This window comes from Mustela nivalis (assembly GCF_964662115.1).
Source record: "Mustela nivalis genome assembly, chromosome: 16".
Lineage (NCBI taxonomy): Eukaryota > Metazoa > Chordata > Mammalia > Carnivora > Mustelidae > Mustela > Mustela nivalis.
In genome coordinates this window covers 15797923-15825141 of record NC_139035.1, presented here as the reverse complement: position 1 = coordinate 15825141, position 27219 = coordinate 15797923, and the positions used below count along the sequence as shown (strand labels likewise).

At 38.8% G+C, this 27219-nt stretch overlaps 1 protein-coding gene across 8 annotated transcripts in view; it reads right to left on the bottom strand.

Moving 5' to 3' along the window:
- CEP350 (centrosomal protein 350) overlaps positions 1-19425 on the bottom strand; it is a 152919-nt gene extending 133494 nt beyond the window's left edge. For 4 of the 8 annotated variants that reach the window (XM_082701719.1, XM_082701721.1, XM_082701724.1 and 1 more), the window contains exon 1: positions 18358-18923. The gene's annotated coding sequence lies outside the window, so the exon portion shown is untranslated. Of the gene's footprint in view, positions 1-18062 lie in introns of all 8 variants that reach the window. The other 4 variants (XM_082701720.1, XM_082701722.1, XM_082701723.1 and 1 more) reach the window with 2 other exon arrangements.
- Between the last annotated feature and the right edge of the window lie 7794 nt (positions 19426-27219).

The window sequence follows — 27219 nt, the reverse complement described above, 5'->3', positions numbered from 1 at the left end:
AATTAAGAAAGGCAGACAAAAAACTACCATGACTACTTTTTGTCTCCTTCTCTTCATATTAAATTAATGTTTACATAGCTCAATAGGATTATTTAGTACATAAAGGTTCATGGTTATTATATTGTCATGTGGGTTTTATATTTCTTGAATAAAAAATGACAATCATCGTCTGTAGAGAACTATACTTTAGTATTCAATTCTATTTTGTATGCTATTAATAAAAAGCAAGTATTGCTTTATTCTATTATACCTGCAGTATCCTTTCCATTCTAAGCTTTCTGGGACACTTTATTTTAGACATATCCTGTATACGGAAAATATAACTTTTTAATCCAGTGTAATAATCTTTGTTAAGACTAAGAATAGGGGGGCGCCTGGGTGGCTCAGTGGGTTAAGCCGCTGCCTTCGGCTCAGGTCATGTTCTCGGGGTCCTGGGATCGAGTCCCGCATCGGGCTCTCTGCTCAGCAGGGAGCCTGCTTCCTCCTCTCTCTCTCTCTCTCTGCCTGTCTCTCTGCCTACTTGTGATCTCTCTCTGTCAAATAAATAAATAAATTCTTAAAAAAAAAAAAAAAACTTAAAAAAAAAAAAAGACTAAGAATAGGGAGGGGCGCCTGGGTGGCTCAGTTGGTTAAGTGTCTGCCTTCAGCTCAGGTCATGATCCCACGGTCCAAGAATCAAGTCCTGCATCCTAAATCAGGTTTCCTACTCAGCAGGGAGCCTGCTTCTCCCTCTGCCCCTCCCCCTGCTTGTGCTTGCTCACATGTGCTCTCTCTCTCTCTCAAATAAATAAATACTTAGGGGGAAAAAAAGACTAAGAATAGGGAGAATAAACTTGCATATCAATCACCTCATGCTAACATTTTTTTAAAAAGATGTATTTATTTATTTGACAGACAGAGATCACAAGTAGGCAGAGAGGCAGACAGAGAGAGGAGGAGGAAGCAGGCTCCCCACTGAGAGGAGATCCCAATGCAGGGCTCGATCCCAGGACCCTGAGATCATGACTGGAGCCAAAGGCAGAGGCTTTAACCCACTGAGCCATCCAGGCACCCCCATGCTAACATCTTTTGAGTACCTACTTGTGCAAAGTATCATGTATTATAGAAAAGAAGATGAAATGTCCCTGACTGACTCTCCAACCTCACAATCCAGTGTAAGCATTCTTAACCTAGGGATCCATGAGTGAAATTCAAGGAATTTACAAACTCTCTAAAATTACTGCATGTTATCACCTATGTACATTTTCCCAGAGAGAGATGTCATGGCCTTTACGACATTCTCAAAGAAGTCCAGTAATCAAGTAGGTGAGGTAAACATATATATAATATAACTGAGTGGGGCGCCTGGGTGGCTCAGTGGTTAAGCCGCTGCCTTCGGCTCAGGTCATGATCTCAGGGTCCTGGGATCGAGTCCCGCATCGGGCTCTCTGCGCAGCAGGGAGCCTGCTTCCTCCTCTCTCTCTCTCTCTCTCTCTCTGCCTGCCTCTCTGCCTACTTGTGATTTCTCTCTGTCAAATAAATAAATAAAATCTTAAAAAAAAAAAAACACATAATATAACTGAGAAATACAATAATCTGGACAATACCATAAAACATGTACAATTATCACAAAAGGAAACATTGATTTATGGGGGAGATCTGTTAAAGCTTCTTGGGAGTATATCCTTAAAGACCCCATATTAATTAGGATACGTCTATTATATATTTGGTATGAAGAAAAAGAAGGGACAGAGACTATTTTGCATTAGGAGGCCTCAGCATACCATGTTCATAAAAGTTAAGTATTCTGTTATCTAGTAATAAGTCTGTGACAACCTTCCACTTCTACAATGGCAGAGAGCCATGGTTTTCTTATAAATGCTTCGGAGAGTTAGATCATCTCATTAAGTTGACATTTTAAAAGTTATTTTATTAACTGTATTAGAATAGCTAAAACCATACTGTCAATAACTATGACATTCACAAAAGGGTTAATAAACTTGCAATAGCATGTCAGATTGCTTTATTTTCTAAGACTTGTTATCTGTGAAAGTCCAAATTTAAATGATTGTCAATCATCCCCAAATTAGACTTTCTTCTTTACTGTGTTTTAAGATACTATAGTTAAGGCATACAAAAAAGGTGTAAGAAATAATAATATACATCTATGTACTCATCTCTTAGTTTAAGAAATAAACTACTAAAAAATAAATAAATAAATAAATAAATAAACTACTGAAATTTGGCTGAAGTCCCCTGTGTACCTCTGTGTACCTCTACTCATCTCCATCTCCCCCCATCCAGAAGTAATAACCACTATCCCAAACTCAATGCTTATCATGTATATCCTCCTTGGACTCTGAACATTTTCCAAAACAAATGGCAATCCTTCCTATTCAGCACAAAACAAATTATCTCAAAGTATATCTTTAAAACACTATGTTGTATACCTGAAACTAATGTAACATTGTGTGGCAACTAAATATATACATATAATGTTCCCAAAAAGATTAAATGAAACTGTGTATGAATGTATTACAGATGTCAATCACTGTGTCTGCCCAAATACAGCCCCCTCTCTGAAGAACAAGCACCCCCATTCCCATCCACAACTCTTCACTCCCCCTATCGCTGACTGAAGAACCGTGAAGAACTAACTCAAGAGTGACCTATCCAGTCCCTGGCAAGAAGAGATCGAAGAATTCTAGAATGGAATGTTAAGCAACTGAGTCAATGAGCTGTGAGGAGTCAAGCTGAAAAATCATGATAAAAAGCAAGATGGAGATCAAAGAAAAACAAATGAGAGATCATGTAGATTCCCAAAAAAAGGGGAAAAGTGGCCTTGTTCTTAGCCATTTTGTAGTTCCCATAATACCACTACTTCATTTTCTGCTCCTGCATTCTTTGAGACCTCTCTGCAGTCTTACAACAAACTTCCTTTATTTCTCTTTATTTAAGGGGAAAAGGGACAAAATCCTAAAAATAAAAAGAGGATTCCAAGAAGTCACTCATTTCAGCCTCTAACTCATATAGAGGAAATAAGATAGGAGAAATACATGTGAAATATATTTCAAATATACTATAGAGGGGCACCTGAATGGCTCAGTGGGTTAAAGCCTCTGCCTTCGGCTCAGGTCATGATCCCAGAGCCCTGGGATCGAGCCCCACATGGGGCTCTCTACTCAGCGGGGAGCCTGCTTCCCCCCTTCTCTCTGCCTGCCTCTCTGCCTACTTGTGATCTCTGTCTGTCAAATAAATAAATAAAATCTTAAAAAAAAAAAAAAAGACATCGCTAGAGTTCATTCCCTAAACATGGCAGAAATTTTCATTACCTCCCTATCTTCTTTTCCTAAATTTTCTTCTTTTCCTAAATTTTCTCCAGCAATAATAACCTTCAAGTCCAAATGTTAATGACATCTATCATAAATCTTTCCCCCACCGTTCCTTATCTGAATTACTACTTCATCTGTTTCCCCAATAGCATTAACTTTTTTTTTTTTTAAGATTTTATTTATTTGTTTGTCAGAGAGAAGAGCACAAGCAGAAGGCGCAGCAGGCAGAGGGAGAAGCAGGATCCCTACTGAGCAAGGAGCCCGATAGCCTGAGCCAAAGGCAGATGCTCAACCGACTGAGCCACCCAGAAGCCCTCCTTTTCCTTTCTTAGGGGTATTTTCCAGCCTGGCTTTTTAAACTATCTCTTCTGCTTCTGTGATTATGTTTCTTGTTACTTCTGTTGATTTATCCCAGTCCCTCCCCTGTTTGTCCTTTCACTGGCAACCTTGCCTTTGATTCTTCTATTCTTTTCTGTTTAAGTTGAGATCATAACAGCTTTCAACATTGCCAATTGTTTTTCTGTTCATGGAAGGTCTGGGCTGATGGAAAGGTAAATAAGATGTAGTCCTTAAGGACCATACAAACTTGTGAAGAGACTGATACACATGTGATATTTGTAACTTTATAACTTTACCACATTGTCTACTATTTGTTTATGTGTGTCACAACATTGTGAGTGAGTATTAAGTGCTCAAGGAATGTTTACTGAATGAATGAATGAATGAATGAATGAATGCTGTGTGTGTGTGTATATGTGTGTAATGATAAGGGCTCTAAAAAGGTAACAGAGTGTGCAACACCTGGGTGGCTTAGTTGGTTAACCATCTGCCTTCAGCTCAGGTCATGGGCCCTGGGATCGAGCCCAACATGGTGGGCGGTGGGGTAACCATGAACGCAGCTAATAGTTAATAATCATACCTACCATTTTCTGTGTTCCTTCTGTGTGGGCCAAGTACTGGTGTTTTCCACATCTTATTTTCAGTTTCCATCACAACCCACAATCCTCTCCCTTATTTGCCTTTTACTCCACCCCTTTACCTAAATCTCTGTTCAATGCAACTGGAAATCTTTATTCTTCTCTGTCCCCCTTCCCTTACATACTCTTGCCACAGGGTAGGAGAAAAGTGCAAAACGTACCACTACCCTACCATTTCCCCTATGCATTAAAACCCCTTATTTACCCTTTTCCCTCCTCCCATTTCTTCCCACTCCTTTTCTAGCAAAAAAAAAAAAAAAAAAAAAAAGAGCCTTTTGCTCTCTGTGACCCTAAGAACATACTGCACAGAGAAACTGCCCCCATCTGGACCTGGCTCCACTCTGGGGTTTCTCTTGTCCTCTTCTGCTCTTATCCTGGTGCTCTTTTTCTCAGTGGGGTGTGTGTAACAAAACAATCATGAGCTTTTGGGGACCTTTAACATTTCCTTTTTTGTTTATAAAAACACTAAACACTGAATTCCAGAGAACCAAAAATTCTCCCTCCCTACCAAGAGAGGGGCATATCTTCTGCTCCATACCTTTTTCTGTTTTTCTTTTTCTTGCTAATGCTTTTAAAAACAAGTGAGTTTTTTTATATAAAGTTTTTAAAGTGTGAAAGAGAAGTATTTATATATCTATTTTACTGATGAAGAAACAGTATCAGAGAGACCATGGAAACAGTCCAAGGTCATTCAGCAACAAATCTGGAAATTAAATCTAGATCTCTCTCTCTCTCTCTCTCTCTCTCAAACCTCTGAAAGCCTCTAATAAGCATTCACATGATGCCTCTTTGAATATGTAAACTCAACCACTATTTCTAACATTATCCCCTGTCCTCTCACATAACTTCATTAGAAGGCACTTAGCTTTCTCACCTCAATTCTATCCTCTTCAGAACCTCTGTTCCATGGGGAGCCTGGGTAGCTCAGTGGGTTAAAGCCTCTGCCTTCGGCTCAGGTCAGATCCCAGGGTCCTGGGATTGAGCCCCACATCGGGCTCTCTGCTCAGCGGGGAGCCTGCTTCCCCCACTCTCTCTGCCTGCCTGCCTTTCTGCCTACTTGTGATCTCTGTCTATCAAATAAATAAAATCTTTAAAAAAAAAAAAAAAAAGAACCTCTGTTCCATTAACTTCAATGCACTTTAACTTCTTTAGAGAATGCTCATTTAAACTACATGTCTTGACTGTTATCAAACTCACAGAAAAGGACAGGACTTCCTCACATTGGTCTACAGATGAAGCATTTTATTCCACCCTCCTTTCTAAACGGCAGGTAAGATGTTTCAGCAACCTCCTTGGTGTTGAACCAAACTGTTCTTCCACACTTATAAAAAACCTTTTCCTCAATCTGACCCATGCCATCCACTCATTTAACAAATATCTGCTGAGGGCCATGTATGCAGTAGGAATGAAAAGTACTAAGCAACTGGGATATAGCAGTGAAAAGGAACATGGCCCCCATGCGAAAGAAATCTAAAGGGTTACTCAGAAGTAAATATTCCACAATAATATTGATATTCAACAAATATTACAAATGGGATGAAAATAATTAAGGGTAAAAAAGGAAAGTGCCATGGAAGCATGTAACAGAAGGAAATTCATCTAATGTAGGAAGTGGAGAGGAAGGTGTCATCAAATCTAAGACCTAAAGAATGAATACAGGTGGGCAAGAAAGAGCTTTCCAGGCAGTAGAAGCAGTATTTGGAATGGCCATGAGACAAAAAAGACACAACATGGCTTAAGAAACCAAAAGGCCCATGTGTCCGAAAGGAAAAATGTCAAGAGATAAAGCTGGAGAAGGAAAGGGACAAGATAATGTGGGATTTCCAACATGATTTGTTTTTAAAGGATTAATTATTGGGGTGCCTGGGTGGCTCAGTCGTTGGGTGTCTGCCTTCAGCTCAGGTCATGACCCCAGGGTCCTGGGATTGAGTCCTACATTGGGTGGGAAGCCTGCTTCTCTCCCTCCCACTTCCCCTGCTTGTGTTCCCTCTCTTGCTGTGTCTCTCTCTGTCAAATAAATAAAAATCTTTAAGAAAAGAAAAAAAAGATCAATTATTGCCTACTCCTCTCTTATGACCATACTTACGATTAGTCAGTAAGAGAATCTATATCACTCCATTGCATTTTGTCTCCTTACTGTACTGCAAGCTTCTTAAATTTCAGAGAACTTAAGAATACATTTTGTTTTTTAAATTAGAGAGAGGGTGAAGGAGCAGGAGAGGGAGAAAGAGAATCCCAAGCAGGCTCATGCCCAGTGCAGATCTCAACACAGAGCTCTACCTCACAAAACCAAAACCATGACCTGAGTTGAAATCAAGAATCGGACACTTAACTGGCTGAACCACCCAGGCAGCCCAAAATTAAGAATACTTTTATTACTCGTTTAAGTGACTCAAGAGTTTCATTCTAGTGTCCATTTTACAGTGAGTGAGTTTAACTGGCATCTTGTAGAGAAACAAGTTGTTTCATGCAAAAAAGCCAGAAGGATAAATGAACAATGCTGCTTTGTTCCAACTAAAGTCAAATCACAAGGACTAAAAAAAGAAACTATATTTGACATGGTTCTATTTACATTATATAAAGTATGAAACACTCAAAACAATAAAAAAAAAAAAAACTTCCTAAAGTTAGCTAAGGATGACTCTAACTCGTCAACAGAAAACAAATACAATTTCACTAAAGCTATAAAAATGATATAAAAAAATCTGGTTAGGATGAAACATAAAAAGCAGAAACACCTTATACCAAACAAGTATGCAACTATTTGCTAACAAACAAGGAGCCCAAACTTTGAAGTATCACCCAAATACCTCATAAGGGAAGCACAAAGGCTCAGGGAAAACTAACAGTCAAGAAATTTAAAAGAATTACATTTACCATTTAACTTCCCCACTTATCATGCAGGCTAAGAGTTTATAAAGGGGAAGAATTGGAAAAGAATACAAAAAGTAACTTTTAAAGGAAAGAAGCCATGGGAATACTTTATCTGTTTTAAGATCTCCCCATCTCCAAGTTCTTTCAAGAAATTTCAACAATCAGTTACATTTTCCCTTGGGTATATGTATGTCTAGCCTCTTCCTCTCACCAAAATTCTTCCTACCATCATGCATACTCAATCTTCTTTCTTAAAACTACACTAAGGTCCCACAACCCAGCACCCTCTCTTTTTCCTTTATAAACTTCTCAAAAAAGTTGACCGAATACACTGTCTCCATTTAGAAATATTTTTCACTCACTTTTCAAGCAATTCCAATGTTGCTGGCACCCCCATTTCTCCATAGCAGTTCTCAGTAAAGTCACCAAAGATCTCTTCATCTCTAAATCTAATGGGCATTTTCTTTTCTTTTCTTTTCTTTTCTTTTCTTTTCTTTTCTTTCAATGCAGGGCTTGAACTCATGACCATGAGATCAAGACTTGAGCGGAGATCGAAGGTCGGATGTTTAACCGACTGAGGCACCCAGGCACGCCTAAGCATTTTCAAATGAAAACTCATCTTGCTTGGCCTCTTGGCAGCATTCATCACAGTTAACGACTCCTGAAGCACTCATTTGTCTTGGCTTCCATACGCTATACTCTGCTTTTCCATCTTCTCTCTAGTTCTCTCTCTTAGTCACCTCTGCTAGCTAGTCCTTTTCTCTCAAATCTAGAGATTCAAACAGGATTGACCATGGGCCCTTTTCTAACACTATACTCTAGGTGACGTCACTATGCCCAAGGCTTCAAATACCATGTATATGCCAATGACTGCCAAACTCTAGCCCAGATCTTATCTCTGATATGCTAACCCACATATCAAACCTTATTCAGAAAAGAAACCTCAAAAGCACATCTTACTCACCATCTCCAAAAGCCAACTTATGATTATTCCTAAAAAACAAGCTTGAGGTATTCTCTCAGTCCAGATGTAGAGCCAGAAATATCCATAAGAGGTGATTATAACTACATGAGCTCTAAGGTCCTTATTCTATAATCTATACCTTATTCTATAATTTATATTCTATAATCTATACCACCACTTCCAACCATGGTCCAAGGATCTCTAAGGGTCCACCTTTCAAGGGAAGTCTATGAAACCAAAACTATTTCCATAATAATATTAAGACATTACTCCTCTTTTTCACTTTCATTCTGAGTATGTGTAGTGCAGGCTCCTGAAGGCTGCATGATATAAGTTATCAGAACAGATGGAATGCAGAAGGAGATAGGAGAACCCAGCTTCTATTAAGCTAGACATTAAAAAGATTTAGAAAATGTCCAACAATGTCACTCCTTTCACTAAATGTTTTTGTTTTGGAAAAATAGTTATTTTTCATTTTAAAAATGTTACCTGTTTAATATGGATTTATTTTAAATAAATTAATAAGTATATTTAAAACTTCCATATCATGCATCTTTTCCAACCACAACGCTAGGAAACTAGAAATCAAACACAAGAAAAAATCTGGAAAAAAAAATACAAATATATGGAGGTTAAATAACATGCTACTAAAAAAATTAATGGGTCAACCAAGAAATCAAAGAGGAAATCAAAAAAATACATAGAAACAAATGAAAATGAAAACACAACCATCCAAAATCTCTGGGATGCAGCAAAAGATACTCTAAGAAGGAAGTTTATAGCAACACCAACCTACTGCAAGCAGCAGAAAATTTTCAAATAAACAACCTAAACTGACACAAAAAGAACAAGAAACAAAACCCCAAATCAACAGAATGAAGGAAGGATAGAGCAGAAATAAATGAAATAGAAACTTTAAAAAAAAAAAAAAAAAAAAAAAAGCAAGATCAATAAAGCCAGGAGCTCTGGTTCTTTGAAAAGATTAACAAAACTAATAAACAGTTAGCCAGACTCATTAAGAAAAAAGAAGAGAGGACTCAAGTAAGAAATGAAATGAAATGAAACAGAAATGAAACAGTAATGTCAACCAACCCTAGAATTATAAAGGATTATAAAAGAATATTATAAAAAATTATATGCCAACAGATCAGACAACCTGGAAGAAATGAATTCCTAGAATCTTATTAACTTCCTAAAACTGACTCAGGAAGAAACAAAAAATTTGAATAGATCGATTACCAGCAATAAAATTAAATCAGGAAAAAAAAAAACAAAACAAAACCTAAACTGCCAACAAACAAAAGTCCAGGAACACATGGCTTCACAGGTGAATTCTAGCAAACATTTACAGAAGAGCTAACACCTATTCTTCTCAAACTATTCCAAAAAAATCGAAGAGAAAAGAAAGCCACCCTGATACCAAACCCAGATAAAGACACTACAAAAAAAGAGAACTACAGGAAAATATCTCTGAACACAGATGCAAAATCCTCAACAAAATATTGGCAAACTGAATCCAACAATACATTAAAAAAAAATTTTTTTTTCACCACAAGCAGGATTTATTCCTGGGATGCAAGGGTGGTTCAATATTCACAAATAAAACCAATGAGATATTGCACATCAACAAGAGAAAGGATAAAAGCCATATGATTATTTCAAGAGACGCAGAAAAAGGATTTGACAAAAAATGGTGTTGGAGAAACTAGACAGCTACATGCAAAAGAATAAAGCTGAGCCATTCTCTTACACCACACACAAAAATAAAAACTCAAAATGGATTAAGGACCTAATCATGAGATGTGAAATCATGAAAATTCTAGAAGAGAGCACAAGCAGTAGCAACATTTTACTAAGTAGGTCTTCTGAGGCAAGAGAAACAAAAGCAAACACAAACTATTGGGGCTACACCAAAATAAAAAGCTCCGTGCAGCTAAGGAAACAACCATCAAAACTGAAAGATCCCTGAATGAGAGAAAATATATGCAAGTGACATATCCAAAAGAAAAGTTAGTATCCAAACTACAGAAAGAACTTCTAAAACTCAACACATACACAAAAACAAATAACTGATTAAAAAATGGGCAGGACAAATAATATATTATATGTTAATTTCTTTTTAAATGGGCAGAAAAGGAGGGGTACCTGAGTGGCTTGGTCAGTTAAGCATCTGCCTGCAGCTCAGCTCATGATCCCAGGGTCCCAGCTGAGCAGGGAGCCTGCTTCTTCCACTCCTCCCCACTCATGCTCTATATTGCTTTCTCTGTATTTCTCCCTCTCTCTCAAATAAATAAATGAAATCTTTTAAAAAATAATAATAATAAATAAACTTTAAAAAATGGGGCAGAAGAGGGGACTCCTGGGTGACTCAGTCCATTGAGTGCCCAACTGTTATTTTCAGCTCAGCTCATGATCCCAGGGTTGTGAGATCAAGCCCCACATTGGGCTCATGCTGCATGTGGAGGCTGCTTAAGATTCTCGCTCTCCCTCTCCTTTTGCCCCCCAGCTTTATCCCTCTCTAAAAGAAATTTATAATAAAACTAAAATAAAAAATGGGCAGAACACACAAACCAGACATTTCTACAAAGACAACACATAGATGGCCAAAGACACACATGAAAAGATGCTCAATATCTCTCCCCATCAGGAGAATGCAAATCAAAACACAATGAGAGATCACCTCACACCTCTCAGAATGGTGAAAATCAACCATATGAGAAACAGATATAGAGGAAAAAGAACCCTCACTGTACTGTTGGCAGGAATGCAAACTGGTGCAGCCACTATGGAAAACAGTATAAAGAGTCCTCCAAAAATTAAAAATACAGCTACCGTATGATCCATCCAGTAATTCCACTATTGGGTATTTACCAAAGAATATAAAAAACAGTAATCTGAAAAGATACATGCACCCCTATGTTTATAGCAGCATTATTTACAATGACCAAAATATGGAAGCAGACCAAGTGTGTGTGTGTGTGTGTGTGTGTGTGTGTGTGTGAGAGAGAGAGAGAGAGAGAGAGAGAGAGAGATGGAATATTAGTCAGCCATGAAAAAAAATCTCGCTCTTTGCAACAACATGGATGTAATCTAAAGCATATAATGCTAAGTGAAATAAGTCAGAGAAAGGCAAAACCATACGCTATCACTCATATGTGGAATTTAAGAAACAAACGAACAGGGTAAAAAAGAGAAACAAAAAAACTGACTCTTAACAATGGCGAACAATGGGTGGGTGAAACAGGTGAAGGGGATGAAGAGTACACCGATCATGACGACCGTGACTCCCTGGCAGAACTGCTGACTCGCTGTACCGTACACTTGATGCTGATATAACACTGTATGTTAACTATACTGGAATTAAAATTTTTAAAAAACTAGTATGTTTAAAACTTCTAACATAGTAAATACCAATAGATATAACCCACGTAAACAAAACCCTTTGAAGCTTTCAATAAGTCAAGAGTATGAAATGGTCTGGACACCATAAAGTTTGAGAAATGCTGATCTATACTTATGGTATACACACAAATAAGATCAAGATGACATTTTATGAAATAGCAAATTTTCAAATATCTTCTAGCAGCAAATTCTCTCTTTACATTTATTGACCAGGCTCTCATTCAGTTATATAGATTTGACTCTATTTATTGGGCTCCTACTATGTGTCTGGTCCTGGAGACAGAGATGAAAGAAATTACTTTGTTTTGGCTCTCCCAGAGAATGTTTACCATGCCTTTGCTACATTCAGTTCTCTCATCTCTATCAGATCCTATGTAACAACCACAGTTGCCTAAAAGAATGAGAAAAGACAACCCTGCAATAGTCATACTATCTAAATATAAAATGGACAAATGCAGGGACCACACTAGAAAAAAAGGAGAAAACATTCCAGCTCTAGGTCAGACCTATTACCTGTTCCAAGTAAATTCTCAGAATAACCAACACTGGCATAATATAGTATAATACACAAACACAAATGGCCTGAGAATTCAGCCTCACCTCTCCTTACATTTTAAATACAAAAACCAGGGGCACCTGGGTGGCTCAGTCATTAAGTGGCTGCCTTTGGCTTAGGTCATGATCCCGGGGACCTGGGATAGAGCCCCCCATCGGCCTCCTTGCTCAGCAGGAAGCCTCCTTCTCCCTCTCCCACTCCCCCTGCTTGTGTTCCCTCTCACTTTCTGTCAAATAAATACAATCTTAAAAAAAATAAAATAAAATACAAAAACCCCCAACAACTACTTTTACAAATGCAAGGCTGAACTACTGTAATCAAAGAAATCCAGAAGAAAACTGTGTAACGTTTGGTCCCAGTTTGGCCTCTGGAACATAAGTGGCAGGTGAGGATCACAAAGAACATAATATTCCCCACTGACAGCCAATATATATACATTTTGGCTATATAGTCAGGTATAGCTCATTCTTCTATAGTGTCACCTATAGTCAGGTATAGCTCGAGCTATACCTGACAAGCTATACCTGACTATAGGTGACCCTAGTCTTTTACTTAAGTAACAACAATGAACAAGACCAGGAACAATGTTAAGGATGTGGGGGGAGTCCTAGAAATACCAGCCTATACTTTGCTTACCCACCATCTAGTTATCCTGAATGCTCACACTGCCAAATTAATTTCAAGGAATATATGTCTATAAAAGTGTCTCACAGTTCACAAGTCAGGATTACTTTTATGCCCTAAAGTGTAAAATTCATTTATAAAAATATATATACATATATATCTATTATAACCCTATTAAAAAATATATTTCTTACTGTGAGGGTCCTAGTCAAAAGAGTTGGAGAGGTTCCCATGCCTTTTCAGTTCACAGAGCTCCCAGTGTCTCAATAAGTTTCTCATGGTGCCCCCAAGCACCAAAAAAACAGATAGCAGTTCCATTTATTAGATACATAACAATCAAATAAGGCTTTGTGTTCTAACAACTTAGCAACCGTTTGAAAAATACATATAAATTGAAAGGGATGTTTTATTACTATATAACCACAATGACTTATTAATGGGATGTGTACACCAGCTATACATTACACAGCTTCTCAAACCTTGAAATCACTTTGGACACTGCCACTTTCATTTACCATTCACACTGACTTTTGCACAGTACTTGCTTTTTATCACAGCAGCCCCCCAAGTGCAGCTTTTTGAAGACATCCTGTAATTCGAAGAAATGTAGCACAATCTCACAGTCAATGCCTCAAACTAATCGTTTGAGCAGGGTGTCCCACAGATGTCAAATATCACACAGATATCCCACAGCTGTCAAATATTACTGTGTTTCCCTCGAATATTTTTAAATATTCCACAGTACCTGTGTGAGTTCACTACAGTGCTCCAAGGCACCTCATGGCACAGCTTAGGAATGCTGGGTTTAAGGAACACTGATCTAGCCTATGTACTTACTTTGTAAATGAAGAAATGACACTTAAGATCATAAAGCTAGTAGGAAATAAACACTTTTAAGTTTAACCTTCCATCACCAAAAGATTTTGAAAGAGAATCTCACTGTGATATCATGTTGATGAAATCTACAGATCTCTGAAAAACAAGTAAATTCAAAAATGTATTTATATGACTATATAATTGAAGAAACTGTTTCAATGTTTTCTTTTTTAGAAAAAGATGTTTCAAAAATTATAAAAGTGGGACTTTTAATAAACAATACAAAAGTGTCTAAAGTAAAAAAAGGAAAATCATCCACTCCTACAGGGATAACACAGCTAATTGTTAAACATCTATCCTTACAGACTCTTTCCTATGCACACAAAAAGTTTTAATAAAATCAAACTAAATTTCTTTGCCCATGTGTTTATTTCAAAATCATATTCCACAGTGTTATGCAATTATTTTTCTCACTCAATATTTTTTTTTTTTTTTTAAAGAGAGACCTCTGTGTTTAAAGGGTTTTCCTGGGAAGCTGATTTTTTTTTTTTAAGATTTTATTTATTTATTTGACAGACAGAGATCACAAGTAGGCAGAGAGGCAGGCAGAGAGAGAGGAGGAAGCAGGCTCCCTGCTGAGCAGAGAGCCCGATGTGGGACTCAATCCCAGGACCCTGAGATCATGACCTGAGCCGAAGGCAAGCGGCTTAACCCACTGAGCCACCCAGGTGCCCCACTCACTCAATATTTTATCATGAATATTCTTCTATGTCAGTACCTAATAGTAATTGCAAACACTTAAACATGTATTGGTGCTTACTATGCTTACTTACACCTGAAATAGCAACTCATTTAATTCTCACAACAGCCTTGTCAGGTGAGAACTGTAATTATATCCACTTTATAGATGAGTTTAAGTAATTTGCTAATGGCTGTATCTAATAAGTGATACAACTGGGATCTGAACCCAGAAACTTAGTTGCACAGTCCCTGCACTCAATTAGACGGTCAGCTGCTTCTCATGAAAAGAGCTACCCCTCAACCTGTTAATAAGTGCACAGTACTTCACAGCATAAATATACTATAATTTCAGCCATTCCCCTACCAGATGGGACATTTAGAAAACTTTTTATTTACAAATTCTACTGGCATTCACTTATAATAACATTAAAATGAACATTCTTATAGATTTGCTCTTGTTCTTTGTGTTAAAATTTCTGTAAGATAAATTCCAAAAAACGAAATGATGAAATGTGTGCCCTTTTAATTCTGATAAGTAACTCCAAATTTCCTTCCACAATATTGTCCTAGTTGTACCAATTTATAGTCCCAGTAACAGAGGAGAGGGTTGAGGTCTCTCAATATTAATATAAATTAATATTTTTGATTCATGGAGAGGTCTACTTTGAGTTTTCACTCTGATGTAGAATGAATGGATTGCTCAGTTGGTCACAATCATGGTCTGATTTCATTATAACAATCTGACATTAAACAAGTGAAGACTTAGCAGTCTTCTACAGTGAATTCTTCAGTTATGAAACCACTTTGGGTGAGATATTTCCCCTATATAATACTGTTCACTTATGTGTAAAACATGGGAATTGGACTAGATGGCCTTTAAGACTTAAAACTCCCAATGCTGTAATTAAGAAGTGACTTCAAGTTATTAATAGCCTATAATTATAGTACTAATTAGGTCAGGGTCTTAAACCTTCTATTTTCTTTAAATTATAGTAACTATTGCCAGAACACCTAGACAAATCATTAAAATATCCAATAAAGTTTTCAGGGTCCACCTGTGGCTTTTTAATCGCAGGCTTTCATTCCCTGCTACCTAGCCAACTGGAACATACCTCTGGAGTATATGCTTAATAAGAGTTGATGTGGTGCCTAGGAACATGACCTAGTGTTTCGTTTTGTTTTCTAAATACTATGCCAAGACCACTCTTTAGTCAATTTATTCAACTAATACTTACTGATTAGTTTGCTATATGCTAGCCACTGGGCACACAATGGTTAACAGAGGATCTCTGCCATCGTGGAACTTACAGATTAAATGAGGATGGCAAATAACCAACCAAAATAATCACTAGTAAATGTAAAGTTATACCTGTGATAATAATAAACAAAAATCGATTAGGGCAAAGAAAAAAATGCTATTCAATCTTTTGATTGTGTTTTGGACTATCTGTGACACTAGAAACTGTCTGAGATGGAAAGAAAATGTCAATAAAGAAAATTATTTCCCAACTTGTCCCCTGCTGCAAAAAAGAGCAATCACAAGTGTAGATGGCAAGTTAACTTTTTAAATCATCAGTTCTACAATAAAATCACCAAGATGCTACTATTCTTCAGTATGCTACCATGTGGACCAAATACTGGTTTTTCATAACCAAGGGTATAAATGATTTTGATTTTAATTACCAAAAATGACAGAACTAAGAGTATCCAAACAAAATGAGAGACCACAGATCAACCACAATTTCTTAAGAACACCGTTCAAGCAAAAAGTACATATAGCCGTAAAGCCATCTACTATAATAATTCATGACTTGCTCATAATTAACAAAAAGTATTCAAAGTATTGTTTTTAAAAAACAACAATCATTAGCATAAAAGAGTTAGTGGCACGTCAAAAGGAGCAAAAATAGAATTTTTTTTTTAGATTTTAAAAATCCATGGTCCAGAAGTATCTCTATTAATATTCAATTTAAAAAGAAAACTAATTTGGGGCGCCTAGGTGGCTCAGTGGGTTAAAGCCTCTGCTTTCGGCTCAGGTCATGATCCTGGGGTCCTGGGTCGAGCCCCACATCTGGCTCTCTGCTCAGCGGGGAGCCTGCTTCCTCCTCTCTCTCTGCCTACTTCTGATCTGTCTGTCAAATAAATAAATAAAATCTTTAGATAAATAAATAAATTAATTCTACAATGTTAACTAGAATTGTGTTGATCATTTCACAATACATATACACAGAACCATTACACTGTACACCTAAAAACTAATGTGTCAATTATACCTAAATAAAAATAAACAATTCTAGATCTGCAGAAATAAGAGCATCATTCATGTAAATGAACTTCCTTGCATGTCAATTTTCACAACTGCAAAAGAAAATATTTGCCAAACCTACCTCGCACTGCTATAAAGACTAAATAAAATACCATATGTGGCGATACACCAAAAAATGTCAGTTAATTTAACCTGATGCTTCTTTTTTGCTGCCACTATAACACAGCAATTTAACAAATAAAATTGGTTAGGCAGGGATTCCACCTCCTTTCTTCTGTCCATGATATAAAAGTGTTATAAAATGGGCAAAAGACTGGCAATCAAAAGCATTAAAAAAAATTCACAACTTCGTAATTCATAAACTGATTACCCCACAGGTTGACTGTTTAAGTAGTAACACTCTTACATAATAATCTGTCTCGGAGAATTAGAGAAATTATCTCCCATATGTATGAAATTGTTTAGTTATTAGACCTCACCATCATTACAAACACACATTACAAAACACACATTACCAAAACACATTACAAAGTCCTGCTACTATGAAAAAATGAGATACATGTATTTATGCACACACACAAGGTACTTTAGCTTGATGTTTATCTTCTGATCAAGGCATCTTAAATTCAATGCAATGAGGCTTTAGTGCTTCACATCTACTTTATTACACTGTTCGCCAAATTTGCACACCAAAACTAATTCATATTACACATCCATGGGTTTGAAGCAACTTCTACCACTGGTCTAACAACCAATCCCCCAACGTCACAATCTCATGTTATTAATAGCACAGCTTTATTTAAAAACAGTATTTTAAACTAAGAAATGTTTAAAGTGGAGAGCAGCTTTCAGGATCTTACCATTGCTTTTACAAATCGTTTCAAGCTGTTGCTAGGTTGGCCTAAGATAGCCTTTCCTTTAAAACCGTCAAATACAAGACAGGAGGAGGCATCGTTAACATGGCAACATAACCATTAACGACTTTTCCAAATTCAAAACAAGGATCACCATCAAAACAAAACAAAACAATCAAAACAATCAGGTGGAGTGCCTGGATACTGACTACTACTCCTGACACCCTGTCCTTTATGAAGGATCCTTTCCTTTATTTTAAGATTTGCTGCTACACTAAAACCACATTTAAAACCGTATGCCTATATGCAACTTCCTGAAAACTACAAATCCAGCGAAATTCCAAACCGTATTTGTGACATTAGCTAAATATTATTTACCATGTTGGTAAATACATTTTAAAAAGAAGGCGAGGAAAACACTGACAACTTTCAAAGCGTAAAGCTTTTTTAAATCCCCCACTAAATCATTTGTGAATAAATCGGTAGACTACATTGAGCAGCTGCTTGACTGGAGCACACCAAAGTTTGCCCTATACTTGAGAATGTTTATCCTCACCAAAAAGGAACAGAAACCAGTCATCCTTCCCACTGGAGCCACTTGCCCGGAATTTCCTAAAATATGCCTGATCCGCAAGTGAAGAAGGAGCACTTCTCCGGAGACCAAAGGCGAGAGGTACCTTAATCTTTCGCAGACGAGAGGAGGGGCGGGGAGCGGGAGAGCCCGGGCTGGTTAAGGAAGGAAATCCATCTTCGGCAGACACCGGTGGGACCTGAAATCCAGGTCTCAGGACGGCCCTCCCCGCAAAGGCTCAGGACCGAGGGAGGTTCCCCGAGGGGGACGACAGGCTGGGCCAGGGCTCCCGGCGCCCCACCCTGCCTCTCTCGCCGCCACCGGGGACCCGGGACCGCGGACAGAGACAGCAGAGGCTAAGCGAGCGTCCGCGGTCCCAGCCACGTCCTCCCGCGGCTCACCTGAGAGAGTCGCCTCCGCCCTCGGCTCCCACGGTGCATCCCGCGGGGCCTGGCGGAGGGTGCAGTGATGCCGCCCCGACCGGCCCCAGGGCTGCCGGGCCTGGCCTCCCCGCTCCGGGGACGCACCGGGTGCCCGCCTCGCACCGGTTCCCGGGATCCGCCGGGCTGCAGAGAAGGAAGGAGAGGCGGAAAGGCTGCCTCCCCTCCCCCACAGCAAGCCTCCCCCTGAGCTGCGGCTCTCTGCAGTTCCCTCTGGCGCAGGTCCGGCCCCCGCTCCCCCGCCCGGGAGTCACTTCGGCAGCGGCGGCCCAGTCGCCATTACAGCCCAACAACTGACACGGAGGAGGAGCGGCGCCGGCGGCAGTGGCAGTGGCGGCCGCGCGAGGCAGGGCGGGAGCAGTCGGGGCGCCGGCAAACCTCGCGAGAACTGTCCCCAGACGATTCTACAGGAGTACAACCTTCGGTTAGGGCCATGTTGAGTGTGGCTAAAAGGCTGAGAGAGAGCTAAAACGAAGAAAGGTCACTCGGAAGCGCCATGTTTAGTGTGGCGCATGTGTGCCTTGCAGGACTCGGGAGGAGCCAGAGTAGATCCGCAGCGGAGACCTCCCCCCCACCCCCACCCCGCTGCCTGCCCTCCTTCTTCCGACGCTAATTGGGCCTTCTGGCTTTGCAATTCGTACCCGGCCAAAAAAGAAAAAAAAAAACAAGGTTGGGGTTGACCAGGGTGAACTCAGAAGTCGAAATTGCTGCTTCTCAGAGTTTACGATGTTTCACCAGTTGTCGTCCAAGGAAATCTTTACCCCAGTCAGTTTCAGAGTCCTCGCAGCTCTGCGGCTGCTGCAGTTACCCACGGCTGTCAACCGTGGCGGTTTCATTCGCGAGAGTTACAGTTGCGTTCAGCATGCAGTACCTAATGGCTAAAGATTCAGGAGCAAGTAAAACGGAGTTTCCTCCCGTTAGGTATAGGCATCGACAGAACGGTGCCTTGAGAGACGCTCTGTGATCAACATATCTTTATCCTTTTCCCCCAGTCTCCGCATGGTGAATTCTATCGTGTGTCGGGACTTAGCTTAAATGACCTGCCTTCTGCAAATATTGCCACCCTCCGCTAGGTGCTCACTTCTCACCGGCTTTCTGCCCATCACTTTCCTCCACCTCCTGAACAACTCCGATAGCTGTTTATCCAGAGGCAGTTTCTCATCTTAAAGTATCATGAAGACCCTTCCGTCTTTCTGTACTCCAGTAGGGCCTAAGTCAGTAACTAGGACACCTAGGTGCTCGATAACTGCCTGGTGAGTGGATCTCATCAGTAGAAGCAGGAGGCAGTCCTAGCTCTGCCTGAGTAGGACGTAAGTGGATGTGAAAAATCCTGCACATATGTAAAATGTGTACTGTGACTCTAGGTAGCTGTGCTGGAGGAAAGAACAGGAAATGTGGGTATCCCAAAGGTGCGGGTGCTAGCAAGAAAACAACATAAGGAAAGAGTTATTTCGTTGTTTTCCCATCCATTCCGTGTAAAGCGGTGGGATAGATGATTTTCATATGTTATTAAGTATTATAAAACTTTTTTTCAGAGGAGGAAGTGGATTGAGAAAAGCTAAGCAACTTGCCCGAAATTATACCATCGGTAAAGGGCAACTATGAGATTTGAGGTTTTCCTTACTCTGAAGCCTATTTATACTTCTCCACCCCCATGCTGCTTCCTGGGAAACAGAGAAAACACCAAAAGTTCCTGTCACTTTGCAGAGAGCAATGTTATCTTCCTATCAGCCTGTGCACAATTTCCACCTCTTGTCTCTTGTGCTGATCCCTGCCTCTCCTTTGCCTCCCAAACACCTCAAACACAGCCATCTTTCTCCTTTGTGAGGTGCCATTACTTGTTTATACCCTACACATTAGCTCTTGAAGCATTTAACCATATTTTACTGCAATGAATATTAAATTGCTATTTTTTTACGATTTTATTTATTTATTTGACAGAGAGAGAGAGAGAGCACAGCAGGGGTGCAGCAGGCAGAGGGAGAGGGAGAAGGAGGCTAACAGAGCAAGGAGCCCGATGTGGGGCTTGAAAACCGGGACTCCGGGATCATGACCTGAGCTGAACACAGATGCTAACCACTGAACAACCCAGGCACCCCCTACACGGCAGTTTTTGAGTGAGATCCTAAGACAAACTGAATAGCAGCAAGTAAATTATGAAACAGACATCCAAGTGGCAAGTTTGCAAAGAAGTACTATGTCACCAGTTATGCAATTCTTGGCCCCTCTCATAAGACCCTTCAGCCTGGTCAGTGATATGAAAGGCTTGAGAGATTGTAGACTCACTCAATTTGAGGGGAGGATTTGGGGGGAGAATAGGCAGAGGGGGTGCAGAGTTTCTTTACCTCAAACTAATGAGAAGGGCTTTGAGGAGACATGCAAAGCTTGATGTGTGCACCAGAATCTGGAAGCCAGAGAAGCCAGAGGTTGGATTCAGCTTGAAAAAGGTATAAGAACCTCAGCAGCCAAGTAGAGAATGGTACCCACCGAATTAATTATTCCTGCTCCAAAAGAGGAGGCAGATAACTGAACCTGAAGTCAGAACCCATGTAAATAGTGCCCTACTGTTTGAGTTAAGAAAAGGCAGAGAGATCTACACTATTTGCCTGTACATGTATAAGTTATCTCTACATAAATGGAGAGGACATTGCTAATATTGGCTGTGTGGAAGGAAACTGATGACGGTGAGTAAGAGAGAGATTTATCAGTTGTACTCTTTAATACTTTAAGAATTTTGAACAAGGTGAAAATACTAACCACTTAAAATTAGGAATTTAAGGGGCGCCTGGGTGGCTCAGAGGGTTGGGCCTCTGCCTTTGGCTCAGGTCATGGTCTCAGGGTCCTGGGATCGAGCCCCACATCAGGCTCTCTGCTCAGCGGGGAGCCTGTTTCCCCTTCTCTGTCTAGTTGTGATCTCTTTCTCGGTGTCAAATAAATAAAATCTTTAAAAAAATTTTTTTTAAATAAAGATTAGGTATTTTCCTTAAAAAAAAAAAAAAAGAAGAAGAAGAAGTTAAAATTGAAGGAATCTTCCTAGAAGGGTGGCCTGCCAGGGTGAGTGGAACCCAGAGAAAGAAGAGTATTTGCCTGGGGACCCAAGATGAAGGGACATTGGGAGTGGCCAGCTGGAGGAGGGGCAATCACAGGAGCATCAATAACAACATTCCGCAGGCAAGCCTGGAAGGATCCAAAATGGGGAAAGGGAGAGAAGGAGGAGATTTAGAAAACCCTAAGGAAACTGGTATAGCCACTGTGGAAGAGAGTAACGAATGAAAAATAGAATGATCATGTGATCTAGTAATTCTACTTCTGGGTATTTACTCAAAGAATACAAAAAAACTAATTTGAAAAGACATGTACACCCCTACGTTTATTGCAGAATTACATACAGGAGCCAAAATATGGAAGCAGCCCCAGTGGGATCTGCCTATCCAATTCATATCCACATCTTCTTATCCACTGATATATGGACAAGAAGATGTGATTTACATACAGTGCAGTATTACTCAGCCATAAAAAAAGAATGAAATCTTGTCATTTGCAACAACATGGATGGATCTAGAGAGTTTAGTGCTAAGTGAAAAAAGGCAGAGAAAGACAAATACCATATGATTTCACTCATTGTGGAATTTAAAAAACAAAACAAACAAAGAAAGAGGAAAAAAAGAGAGACAAACCAAAAAAAAAAACCAAACCCTCAGCTATAGAGAGCGAATAGATGGTTACCAGAGGGGAGGTGGGTAAGGGGAATGGGTGAAATAGGTGAAGGGAATTAAGAGTACATTTATCATGATGAGCACTGAGAAATGTATGGAATTTTTGAATCACTATATTGTACACCTGAAACTAATATGACACCATGTTAACTATACTGGTTTTGAAATAAAACAAAAATTTTAAAAAATATATAAAAATACTACCACCAAAAAAATAATAATAACAATAATAATAATAAATAAAAAGCAGTAAGGCAACATGGTCCACCTGTGTAACATCGAATAAAAAAACTTAGCAAATGCACAAAATAATTGAAGATCAGTAGCAACAGTTCAGAAAAGTTCAGTGATTTAAAAAAAACAAACTATAACACCTGGCTGATTCAGTCAGTGGAGCAAGTGATTCTTGATCTCAGGGTTGTAAGTTCAAGCCCCATGTCAGGATAGAGATTTCTTAAAAATTAAATCTTTAAAAAAGAAAAACCTAAAAACCAATTTTTAAAAATGGCAACCATTTGCCACAACATGGATAAAACTTGGGGACCTTATGGTAAGTGAAGCAAATCAGACAGAGAAAGACAAAAATATACACATATATCAAATCTTTAAGCTGTACCCCTAAAACTAATACAATGTTTATATCAGTTATATCTCAATAAAAAATAATTTTTAAGAAATTTAAATGGTAAGATGTTCTAATCACTAGCAATCTGAGAGAGACAAAATATAACCACAATGAGCAACCATCTCCCACCAGATTGGCAAAATTAAAAGGTCTGATAATACCACATGTTGGCAGTGACATAAAGCAATGGGAATTTTTATGCACTTTTGAGAGCTGTGTAAATTGGTATAATGATTTGGGAAAACAGTTTGCAGTGAAGTTGAAGATGTGCCTATGACCCAACAATTTCACTGAAAGTGGTCCACATTCTCAAACTCATTGTTACTGGCCCACAATAAAATGAAGAGCTTGTCCAAGTATTTAAATCAAAAGTGTCATTAAGCACTCTTCAGGTGAGCTGACACTTTATTTGAGATAAGGTTTTGTTGATGAAAAGAGTTGGTATACTGATTTATATTCTGACCCACACTTCTTATCCCAGCTCAGATTTGTATTAAGTAGGTAACTAACATAAATAAACTGAGGTGCACAAGGAGACGAATACAAGAACTTTTATGGAAGCATTGTTTATAATAGAAAAAATAAAAAATAATATGCCTGTCAATAAGAGAATGGGTAAGCAAGCAGAGGAAAATTAAACGCTGAAACAGCAAATACAATGAAAATAAGTTAAAGAATAAATCTCACAAATAGAGTTTTTAAAAAGGAAATTACAGGGCCACCTGTAATTAATACCTCAGTCGATTAAACACCTGCCTTTGGCTCAGGTCATGATCCCTTACTCGGGCTCCTTTCGGAGCGGGAAGTCTGCTTCTGCCTCTCCCCCTACTACCTCCTTCTCTCGCTTGCTCACTCTCTCAAATTAATAAATTAAAAACAAACCTTAAAAAAATTAAAAATTAAAAGCAAATTACAAAAGGAGATACACAGTATGAAACCTCTTCCAGAAATATTAAAAACACGTGCAAGTATTGGTAAATGCTATTTAGGAATCCACACAAATGTAGCAAAATATTTTTAAATGCCCAAGAATAAAAAAGAGTAAATTCAGAGGTATAATTATGTCTGAGGTAGCAGAAGGAGAATTAATATGTGGAATAGGTGAACACGAGACACTTAAACAGTATGGTAACGTTTTATTTCTCAGGCGAGGTGTGGATGTTTGTATTGTTATCCTTTTTAGCTTTTGTATAGCTAAAATATTAAATATTATATTTTAAACATAAAAATCGGGTGCCTGGATGGCTCAGTTGGTTAAGCGGCTGCCTTCAGCTCAGGTCATGATCCCAGGGTCCTGGGATTGAGCCCCACATCAGGCTCCCTGCTCAGCAGAGAGCCTGCTTCTCCCTCTCCCTCTGTTACGCTCCCTGCTTGTGCTGTCTCTGTCTCTCTCTGTCAAATAAATAAAATCTTTAAAAATAATAATAATAATAAATAAATGAGAATTTTCAAATGTAGGGAATAAGAAGAACAGCCAAAATGGAAGAATAAAAGATATATATAAAACATAACTATATCATGTATTTTATATATTTTAATATATAACATAAATATAAATATATCATACATTATATATTTTATCATATACCATGAATGTACACTTTAAAATATTAATATTAATATTAAAAAATATTAAAAAGTTAAACTTTAAAAATCTTAAAATTCTAATTCCAAATAACCTATGAATAAATTAACATTGTTTTTACATAAACCAGTTGCTGAGAATGAAAACCTTGGGATAAAACAGAAAAGAAACTTTCATATTTGAGTAGCAGAGCTTTGTTAATCCAACCTACATGTCTCTGTGTCTCTCTCTTTACACACACACACATGCACACACTGGTTATGTCATTCACTTTTATTTTCACATTTTTTAAATTTTTTTTATTTTTATTTTTTTTAAAGATTTATTTATTTATTTGACAGACAGAGATCACAAGTAGGCAGAGAGGCAGACAGAGAGAGGAGGAAGCAGGCTACCTGCTGAGCAGAGAGCCCGATGTGGGGCTCGATCCCAGGACTCTGGGATCATGACCTGAGCTGAAAGCAGAGGCTTTAACCCACTGAGACACCCAGGCGCCCCTTCACATTTGTTTTAGGCAGGAGGGACACTACACTTTACAATGACCAGTAACATCGGAAGCCAGTCAGAATGGACCAGGGTTAGAGACTTTCCTTTCTGGCCGGAATAAATGCCTTCGTTGTTAGATCTTGGAAGTGATTTTGTTGAGAAAGAGCAGCTATTGGGCGCCTGGGTGGCTCAGTGGGTTAAGCCGCTGCCTTCGGCTCAGGTCATGATCTCAGGGTCCTGGGATCGAGTCCCGCATCGGGCTCTCTGCTCAGCAGGGAGCCTGCTTCCTCCTCTCTCTCTGCCTTCCTCTCTGCCTACTTGTGATCTCTCTCTGTCGAATAAATAAATAAAATCTTTTTAAAAAAAAAAAAAAAAGAAAGAGCAGCTATTTAGCAATTGCTGCAGAACTATTTTTTTTATGTTTTTATTTAAATTCCAGTTAGTTAACCTACATTGTAATATTAGTTGCAGGTGTACAGTTTAATGAGCAAAGGCTTATGTACAACAGCCGGTGCTTATCACAGGTGCCCTTCTTAATCCCCATCAGCTGTTTCACCCATCTCCCCATTCACCTCTTCCCCTGGTAACCATGGGTTTGTTCTCTATAGTTAAGACCCTATTTCTTGGCTTGCCTCTCTCTCTGTTTGCCCCTATGATCATTGGTTTTGTTTCTTCAATTCTACATATGTGTGAAATCATATGTTATTTGTCTTTCCCCGACTTTATTTCACTCAGCATAGTACTTTCTAGCTCCATCCATGTTGCAAATGGCAAGATTTCATTCTTATGGCTGAGTAATATTTCATTATTTATCTATACTGCATCTTCTTTATCCATTCATCATTTGATGGACATGTGGGCTCTTTCCATAATTTGGCCATTGTAGATGCTGCTGCTATAAACTTCAGGTACGTGTATCCCTTCGAATTGGTATATTTTGTATTCTTAAGGTAAATACCTAGTAGTGCAATTACTGGATCATAGGGTAGTCCTATTCCAACTTTTTGAGGAACCTCCACACCGTTTTCCACAGTGGCTACTCCAGTTTGCATTCCCACCAACAATGCAGAAGGACTCCCCTTTCTCCACATCCTCGCCAACACCTGTTGTTTCTTGTGTGGTTGATTTTAGCCATTCTGACAGGTGGGGGCTGGTATCTCATCACACATTCGATTTGTATTTCCTTAATGATGAGTGATGATGAGTATCGTTTTATGTGTCTGTTGGCCATCTGGATGTCTTCTTTGGAAAAATGTCGATTCATGTCTTCTGACCATTTTTTAATTGGGTTAGTTGTTTTTTGAGTGTTGAGTTTTATAAGCTCTTTATATATTTTGGATACTAACCCTTTATCAGATATGTCGTTTAGTGCAGAACTATTTTAATATTTAAACAACCAAACCAGTGCAGACTAAATGTCACCTAAGAATTAGTTATGATATGATTACAAGATTTGCAGTGGGCTTTGACCCACTGGGTTAATCAGCCTTATAGCCCTAAATGAAAAACACAGCAAAAATTTGCTGGTGGTAAGAACACGCCAGACCATCTTAGCAGAGTCTATATTTTACTGGACAAACCTGTAGGTATAAATGTATGCTTAACAGCATATGTTTCTCATGCTTGATACCGTTCAGTCTGTCCTAAGACCATGACTCAGCTCAGCAAAATTTTCCTGAGATTTTGAGATTCTGTGAGAGGGCACATGATGAAGCCTCATTGCTGCCAGAAATACGTAATGTGGAATGTACCTGAAAGTTCTTTGAGGATCCAATCTTTCGTAGTCATAGATAATATGACATAGATAGCAAATAGTGTTTGAAAAAGAGGAACTTGGGATTTGAGCTCATTTGTGACTCAGAATCTCATTCTTCTTCAGTAAAAAGTTACCTGACCATTGCAAAATGCCACAGCTTGAAAGAAAAGAAATTCCAACAAAATGAGGTCTAGTAAAACTAAAACAGAGCCCTTTACTCCACACTTTACTTACAACCTCCTAAATAAATATCAAAACAGATTGGTTCTGCTTTACTCCTAGGTAAAAGGTTTACCCTTATCTGGGAAAGTCAAGACACCACTCTTAAGAAAGAGATTAGAGAGATTCTCAATGAATTTAGCAGCAAACAACCCTAAGTAAGCACAAACTAATATTTAGATGGTCTGGGAATTTGTTTTCTAACATTAAAAATGATCTTAAAACTCTACACCAGGGGTGACTGAGTGTGTCAGTTGGGTAAGCATCTATTCTTGATTTTGGCTCAGGTTATGATCTCAGGGTTCTGAGATCAAGCCTCACTTGGGCTCTGTTCTGAGTCTGGAGCCTGCTTAAGATTCTCTCTCCCCACAAAAAAAATTTTTAAAAAATTAAAAAAAGAAGATTCCCTTTCTCTCTGCCTCTCGCTCCCATTCCT